Raw genomic sequence first — 9647 nt, 5'->3', positions numbered from 1 at the left:
GTTGGCGAGATGACGGCAAAATCCGTCTTCCGTGCGCTAGTTTATTGCATGTCGGAAATCACGATGATAAACAACATTTATTGAAATCAAGAGTTTTAATGAAATTTCTTCCGAAATACGCGCAATGGAGAAAAAGAGTGAGAGTTCGCGATAAAATGAGCGAGAAGAGAGAGAGAGAGTGGCTAGACAAAATAAAAGTTTCATTGAAATTCGATAAATCGACCAATTGACATGACGATGATAGAATAGATTTTTGCTTCATGGTATTTACGGCCAAAAGGCCAAAAGGAAGCTGTGTGTCTGGCACTGAGCTAAGACTCGATGAGAGCGAGGTACAGAGTGAGAGAAGAAACAAAGCAAGAAAAAATCTGTCGGGTTCAATGATTGCAACCAGACTGCAGACATTTTTAAGTTTATCTATGGATATTTATTTTTTGCTTGTGTTTTCATTGACTGAGAGACATTTACTGTTGCCGCTCGCGCGCGCATAAAGTGGAATTTTTTTTTACTATGACTCATTCGGATATTTTTCTCAACGTTTCGACCACATCGTACCATTTCCATTCCCATTTGCTAATGCTTTGAATATTTTCAAACGGTCGTCTATCGAGACTATCTTTACATCTAAAATGTAGTTTCTCAATTTTTCTCTCGTTTTCTCACTCTCGTCGTATTGCTCTTTTTTCCGTGCTGGCGCTGGATTCTACTCAATTTTTAATAGTCATCCAATTGGTCTTGTTATCTTTTATCGAACCGCTTTGAACTAATGATTCTTTTTAGTTGTGTACGCGCTCTGCTTTTTTATATGAGCAACTTTTTTCTCTTCATTTGTGCGTTCTTTTTTTCACATTAATTTGTACGCTATTCGGTGGTTCCTTCGCAGAGCCCGCCATAAGATGAATGCTTTTCGGAATTTCGCTCCAAATAATTGAACCGTATGGATAAACCATAAATTATTTATGACCAATTAAAGGATGATTGGCGAAAATTATGCAGATTATTGTTGTCCCAATGAAAAATTGATTTGGCATAAGCTACATCACATGAATTAAACTTGAACGACCTTTTTTTTGGCTGGGTCTTAAGCACTGTGAGTAAACATAGTAAAATTCAAATGTTTTTATTGGATTTATTTCAATTTCGTTTTCATCTCGGTTTTTACGATTCTCTGACGATTTCTTAGCTGTTTTTATAGTTTTTGGGATTGAGTTCAAACAATATTTTTGTTTCGATATAAAAATGATCATCCAAATGAAATAGTATATCCAGAAATATACAAGTTACATTTTTTTTCTCTTGCAAAAATGTTGGATTGAGCTGAATAAGACAATTAAGTAGTAAACAAATCAAATCGTCATCGTTGCTTGATCGAGAATTCCATTCCTGAAGAAGAAATTATTTATTCTTCGCGGAAAATATTCAGAAACAAAGCTCCTATGCAGACTTCTCAGTTGAATCATCAAAGCACTAGATCGAAGTACGCATTTTCTCTGTCTGTCTATCTCCCACTTTCTATCTCGGACTCTGCTGTTCATAATTAGTAGAAAGTATGCGCAATAACCACATCGAAAACACAGTTAATGGATTGAGCGATTGCAATTTGTCCATTAGAACACAAATTTCATCTAATCAATTTTTTGTGCGTTCATTTTAATGAAAAACCGAGAAACGATGCAAAGCATGCGAATTATCTGCGGCGTGCGACATTTTGCGTATATATTGAAGTGTATTCCGTGTACATTCTACCTGTGTTGCAACGTGGTGAGGTATGTTGAGTGTTTTTCGATTGCTTTCAACATGTTGTTTCGTCTCGAAAAAAGGTTTTTCCACTGCATGCTTGCGCGTGTGCGCGCGATCGAGCGAGCGAAAGAGAGAGAGAAAGAGAGTTCGAATAATTAAGGAAGCAAGAACACCACCAGCCCAGCCGAGCCGAGCGAAATCGAAAACTCTCGCACAAAAATGAAATGGCAACAACAACAACAATTGGCCAAATCCGTCGGGTTTATGCAAAGAATAAACGGATAAAATTCATTTATGAGTATGGCTGATTTAATGACCATCGTCTCTCTCTCTCTCCCTCTCTCTCTCTCTCGCTTCGCATATATATCGGTTTCCACAAGGCGAAGTGATTTGGCCACACACAAAGTAAAAGATAATTACCGCACCAGAATCGAGTAAATAAGTCAATAAGAGTTGTTGTTTTTTTTTTAGAGCGAAGAGAGTTCATCTCTCTTTCTCGACTCGATTCGCGCGAACCAACCAACCAAGCAACGAGCGCATGCCTAAAGCCCAAAGTATCGTTGCGTATTGCGCAAGTTGCGCAACTTTGTCTACCAGAAGACGAGCACAAAACATCAATCTGAAATATATATTCGCACGCAGGCACTGGCACTGGCACTGGCACTGGCACACAGAAGTGATCGCATAACATATAAATTACATGGAACAGGCATTTTGTTGGCCGTGCTGTTGTTCTTATGCTGGTGAAAAAGGATTTATGCCATATCGCTTCAGTTCAGTGTTATAGAGCGCTGCCAATCTCTCTCGTGCGCGCATCACAAAACAACGAATCGAAACGGCCAAAAACATAAATACGTGTCGTAAATGAAAGACACAGAGAACTCGTTGCTTGCTCTTCATTTTGACTCGTTCATTTGCTTCAAACAAAAATATCGATTTTTATGTTTATTTTATAATATATCTTGATTATCTAGACAAAACGAGTGAGACTGCCTATGTAAGGTACACACACATACATCGAATCCCATCAAAAATCCTCTCTCTTTGTCTCTCCCCCGTGTTTCTTCCAATCAACAATCGAATATTATGCAAATCGATCCTAATTCAATGTTGAACTAATAAATTAAACGGCGTTCATGTCATATTTTATGAACGCTTCTGCATAATTGGCACAATTTGTCAAAGCGTTCAATCAAAACCGTCTCCAAAGTGGACATTTTCTTCATTCTTTTAAGAATAATCTAAATTTCATATAAATATGAAATTTTCTTCTTGATTGACCAATTCGATGATGGCTAAATATTCTTCTTCAAATGGCCAACATCAGCTGAATAGTCTTCAGCGAAGGTTTCGTAGGCCGATTCAGTCGGCCATTCAAACCGTAAAATTAAATAATTCCAACTCATTCAAGCAACTAGTCATTTTGTAATAAAAATTCAAAATGCCGACATTTTTCAAATAATAATTTGAATTATTTTCGATTCGAACCGTTTCGGAAATCACATGTTCACAAAGCGTCAAACAATTTCTATACTAATTGGGGAAAAATCGATTGATTTAAATTTCTCCTTCCCTGTAGAGAGAGAGAGAGAGAGCTGAAGAGTGAAAAAACTGCTGGAATAAGAAAAAAAATCGGAATTTTTCAAGAGAAAGACAAGAGAGAGAAAAGTATATTCCAAAATGGATTTAAATGGTTGAGCCATTGACAACGCCTAACTCGTTTCGGTGTCATGTCATAACAAGCTCACTAACGCAATAAAACTCAATAATGAACTATTATTATCGGCTGTTGTGCGTTGTGTGCGTGTGTTACGCATTCCGTGTTCGATTCTGAGTTCACGCCATACGTGGAAAATGCGCAGCACTTTCTTTCAGTATCAAACAACGATTTCTTTCGGTATCAAACAACACACGGTTGAAATGGAGAAAAAAAAAGACAAAACAAAAGAGAAACACACAATATTCGAATTTTGGTCAGAAATGCCGTGTGTTCTTTTCGTGTTTTTTTTTTTCATTCATCGAAATTCTAAAGTTATCGAAGATTCATAAGACATATTTCGTTCTGCATCGAACCCAATGTCGATGACTCTAAACACACATTTCTACCAAATCAATTATTCAATCGATGACTATTTCTGTTTTGGATGTGTCGCACGAGCGAGCTCATACACTTTACTTCACGTGTCATCTCTCTCTTTCTTTCTCTTCCTTCATCTCTCCCTCTCTCTCGGTCCATTCGAGCGCCCGATAACAACATGACTAAATCGACGCGCGAACAAAGTGTAACAAATCGGTCTTCCCCTTGAATCATTCCGGTTCCGTATCCGATGCGGAGTGTCATTTGGTTCATTATATCGAAAAAAGACTGTCGGTTCTGTTCTTTTAAACGTGAAGAAATGCAGAGAGCCCAGTTATAACTAGCATGACCTTTCCGAAACTGTCGATAAACATTTGAATTTGCTACATGTTTATTTATTTAACAATTGAAAATTTAAAATTGTATTTCGAAACATAAATTTGCGATCGGAAGAATGGCTGAGCGTGCCAAATGAAATGTGATTGAGCATCAAACACGTCTGCAGCGATAGTGGCAGTAGCCTCCGCAGCTGCATCCGAAACTGAACTGACTCTTTTGGCAAACCATTCGGTAGAAAAATGTAAGAGAAAAGTGGAATCTAAATCCATAAACGTGTTTTATGCCAAACCTTTGTTGGTTCTTAACAAATTCAAATGAAATTTTTTTTCCGATGGAACGAAGCAAACATGATGGACAGCTTGCTATAGAATGTATTAATTTTCGATGAGCGATGAGCATCATCGCTCGCTGAATCTCAATTAATTTCTGCGTTGAGCCGAAAAATTCGAGTTCAACGAATCAATTAGAAGCGAACAACCCATCAAACTACTTAGTTGGTGGTCCAATGGCCATCGTGATTGAATTTTCGTTTTACGTTTATTGTTTGCGATATTTCGTCCTAAGTCTTTTCCAATATTTGGCTTTGGTCATCATCGGCTCAATACCGTTTGAAATTGAGTAGAAATGATGAAGAAGAAAATGAATTAAAATTCAGTAGAATTTGGCACAATTGAAAGGAAATGAAACAGTTCGATTTCAAATTCGATTACTTCAAAATGATAAATTGATGGAAAGAAAGGCAAGAGTGTGGAATTTGATGAATTGAAAAATGAATGTGAACGATGGGAAAAGTGTGACAAACGCATGTCAAACACAGACACACTTTTATTCAAATGACAAATTCCATGCAAAATCTGACCAAAACAACACGTGCTACACCATTTCTATATTTGAAAAAAAAAAAAAAAAAAAAACATTTAAACCATCATTTGACTGATTTAGAATGATTTTGTTGGGTTGGATTTGTTGTTGTTTTTTTCTTGCTCTTTGATACATAAACAGACACAAAGAATGCGCTTTTTAGACAGCACATTGATTAATGGTTCGACAATAAGTGATCAGCACACTGTAAACGGTTCATGCCTTGAGGCTCGGTGATTTATTTTGACTGCATACTTTTTGAAATTCGGTTTCAACAATTGAAACAGAAACCGAAGATTAATTGTCATTTATTTGCCGATCGGCATCAAGACCGGTGTGTCGATTGTGTGCTGATGTTGAGTCGTCATAAATACCGTTGGCACGATGTCATTTTCTCTCTTGCTCTGCCAGCAAAGTAGAAAGTCTGTTTGAATTTGTGGAATTGGAATAAAAATACAAGACACTGTGCGAAATTACACAGCTTGAGAAATTCATTTACAAAATATTTGTTCTATCATACGTATGTGGCCTGATTTAAAATTCAAATTCATCGTGTTATCACTGGGAAGGAAGCTGTTTGATCTTTGAAGACTTTTTTTTTGGTTTACAAAATAGGCAGTCGAAAAATCATCTTTTACTTACGTTCGACGTCTACCTTTCGGCTAAAATAGTTCGTTCGAAGGGAAAAAGAAAAACACATTTTCAGAATGAAAAAAATTGATATTTATTGTTAGGTTTTTAATTCGGACAATAATCTGGCTTACAATTTTTTTTTCTTCTATAATTTAACTCGTTTGAATAGTTAAACCAATGTCTATATTGCCGATGAAACGCTAAATTGAAACAATTTTTTGGAAAAAAATTCATTTTCAACCCCGTTGCCATCTGGCAACATCAGCAAGTGGAGCATTTTGAGCATTACGAAACAATTCATCTGAACTTTCCAAATAATGTCCATGTGATCTAATATGTTTGGCAATGTATTCACCTTTGTACTTGCAGCTCCATGGAATATGTCGTTGAAGGTTTCTAGTACACACAAATTTTTTTGCTGGCTGCTCAAACTTACAAACGGGCTCTTGTTTACCTTTATAAATTACCGTCAACAAACCATTATAGGCCATATTACCAGTTATCGGTTGATTACGTGAATCAAGACCTGGACAAGTGAAGAATATTGTAGCAGTATTCACAAGACTCCGGCGAAATGTTTCGGTAGTATCCACATAATTACGGGCAGCTTCCTCGCTGTTGGCATGGGTTATATGATTCATATGCTTTGATTCGAAATCCGGATGGGGACACACTTGATTATTTGTGACGAGGCTGGCGGTTGGTAACGTTGCGACATCCAAGGGTGTGAATTTCGTTTTATTATGTTTACCACAATTTATTTGAACATAAATTGCAAATAACAGTATTAACACACAAATTCTAGCCATTGTAGAATACAAAATAACTGGACCGATTTTGTTGACTGAAATGTTTGAACTGAATCTGTTGTCCGATGGACGAGCTATTTATAATGCAAGTTCAACGTGTCTAGCTTCTATTGATTAATTTTGTTTTTGACAAACAATTCCTTAATCATTTCTTGGGAAAAATGATGATAGGGAGCAATGAAGTTCAAATCAATTTATCAATTACGCTTTCTTTATGCGCATGCAATCATATGATGTAGTTAATAGAATCTACTAATATTCCCGAAAATAAGCACAGTCGTTTAGCTTTTGGTGACAATCAGAAAATATAATCAGCATCACACATTTCGCCACGAGTATCGCTTTACAAACAAAGGTCATTTGAACGCACCGAAATGTATTAAATGTAGTAAATTTCCGAACTTTAATTGTGTCATCTTTTTTTCTGTTTTTTTTTTCAACATTCAAAAATAACATGGGATGTAAACATGATAGGATGGTTGGATTTTTTTTATAATACTCTTAATCTTATTTCAGAGACGTTTCAAGTTGCTAATGATTAATAATTCTGTTGTTGACAAACATTTTTTTAGTCATTTCTTGTGAAAAAATGAAATTGATTATCAGTGTGAAAATTTTTTTGACTGTCTAAGTCAGTCGATTAATTTGGGACATTCAGTGACTATTTGACTGACTAGAAGTGATTGTCTCGAACAAAATGAGCAACTGCAGTTAACTTTTATCACAAATCACTCTCAGTCAAAATGTCCCAAATTAGTCTTCTGACTGAAAGAATAACTAAACGTGATTATCCCCATAGAAAACGCATGATTTCAATCAACTTAGTTGTGTATCACTACATACAGCTACATAAAACTGAGTGACTTTTACCCATTTTATTTGCACACGGGAAATGTCAATTATGTTACTTTATGCAATCATGTGATCGTTTATATGAACCAATTGTGTATTGTTGATTCGATTTTCTGGTGAAATAATATAAACGACGACCATCCAATTTGACTTTTGGTACCATTGCTGTGAATCAACTACAATATATCAAATCTGATTCGAAGTAATCTTGTTGATATTTGGAAACTGCACCGTGCACCTACATGTCGATGTACTTTGTACTGCGAATGATAGCATCGTTTTACGAGTTGAATTTGATGTGAATATTTGTGTTAAGCGCATTGATTAGATTCTCGTTCGAGTTCATCATTAGTGGTTGTTTATGAGAAATGGCCATGTGCTGAAAAATTGACGGAATGTTTTTTTATGCGATCATAAAATATGACCTCTGTTTGGAAAATCAGTATACACATGCACAGTAAGTGAGTTGCTCCTTATTTTTCCGAATGCCTCGAAATGGCATGTGATGGAACCAGTTTGGCATCAATATGTCAGAATATGCACACAAATCTGCGAGATTCATAAATAATTATTTGTTGTTTTTCTTAACATTTAGAGACCATTTAATATTTTTCACCTGCTTGTTGATGGTGATGCCGTGTTGGTTGCCGCCGCCGTCATCATCGCCGTCGTCGTTGAGTATCGCTCGTTGAGTGAATGTCAAGAGAAATATTGTAATGGACGTGGAGCTGAATATGAATTTAACGATATGAAGAGAGGAGAACGAGAGAGAGAGAGAGAGAGAGGGAGAAAAGTATATAAATGACCTGCCGACTGCAATGCAAAATATGCGCTTTTAATAACACATTCAGTTTTACTATCATTTACTCGATTGCCACAGTGATTTATGAAAATCATTTTATTATATCATAAAAAAGGGGGCTCGTGATATAGCACAAAATCGTGGCGCACCGCGTCGATGCTTTGGCCTGGCGCATACATTTGCCATACAATGCATTTATTTTACTCTCTCTCTCTCTCTCTCTCTCTCTCTCTCTCTCTCTCATCTGTATGCGACGACGAGAAAAAATCAAGCAACAACGACTGGCTAAATATATTTCAATATTCGACAAATCAATTTGCTGACTTTTATGTTATTTGTTGACCGTTTAAATATGATTATCTTGTCAAGTACTTAACTGAGTGCCGTTGACTATGCTTAAGCCCATAAGAAGGGAACGCAAATGTTATGCACATTTTTCGCTTGTTTTTGTCTTTTTCGTTCCATCAATGACAAAAATAATTCTATAATACCTCATGTGTGTGTGTGTGTGTGTGTGTGTGTGTGTGTGCGTGTATCATTCATCACCGGTGAACCATTTAATTTCCTCACCGCAGAGAATTAATGCGCTGCGATTCGATGGAATTGAGGCAAAATGGAGTGTGCATTTCGTGCGATTTTCGATTAATTACAGCCTGTTAACACTGAACGTGAAAAGCGTCGCGTCAAAAACTTAAATTAAAAAGCAGAGCGGGAGAGAGGGCGAGAGCAAACCAAAGGAGAAGAAAAAACTTTGTGTGATTTACAGTCAACGCAATGCAACGGTGAGCAAAGTAAATGTGAAGCTTCCATTTCACACGCGATTCAATCAGTTGAACAGACATTAATAAATTTCAAAATGCTTAAAACCGAACAAAAAACCGATTTCAAAACGGGGGCGGTGAGCATTTCACACACAGGATCGCCACACACATGCTCTCTCTCGAGCTCGCGCGAGAAATTCAATTCGGCTGAAACTCACTCATTTGCTGAAGATTTGCAGAAGGAAAAAAAAAGCCGACTGCCAGTTGAGAAGCGCTGATCAACCATTTGCCATTTAAAAAAACAAATTCCAGATTTAACATGAAGAGCGCAAAATAAAAACTGAAACCGAAAATGGGGAGCGCAACTCCAAATGAAATCATAATGTTTTCGCCAGGGCCAACGTGTTTCTTTTAAACGAGCTCTGTATGCATTTCTTTTCGTCGCCGTCGTCGTTGTTTTTTTCACCAACCCGTTCAGCAAATACTCATTTCGTTCGTTCAATCGAATTTTGAGAACGCCTCTTTTCCCAACGCCGAACTGTGTGTGTGTGTGTTTTCTCATCAGCAACCGGTGAAACCGAAACAAATAAATAAATTGGAAAAATAAATAGAAATTCAGTGTGAATCGTGCAATGTGAATTCTGTGTGCTCTTTATTTTTCCTTCGCTTCGCTCTCTGTCGTTGTTTTCATTACCTTATGCCAGTGCTCAAACTTGAAACATACAGAAATTTTATTTACTTGTTTTATTTTGTATTTTGTTTTTTTTTTTCGT

This window comes from Sitodiplosis mosellana, unplaced genomic scaffold, assembly GCF_009176505.1.
Source record: "Sitodiplosis mosellana isolate CC-2019 unplaced genomic scaffold, AAFC_SMos_1.0 Smas_scaffold_6170, whole genome shotgun sequence".
Taxonomy (NCBI): Eukaryota; Metazoa; Arthropoda; class Insecta; order Diptera; family Cecidomyiidae; genus Sitodiplosis; species Sitodiplosis mosellana.
The sequence above is the reverse complement of the archived record's forward strand: the minus strand, read 5'-3'. Positions refer to the sequence as shown.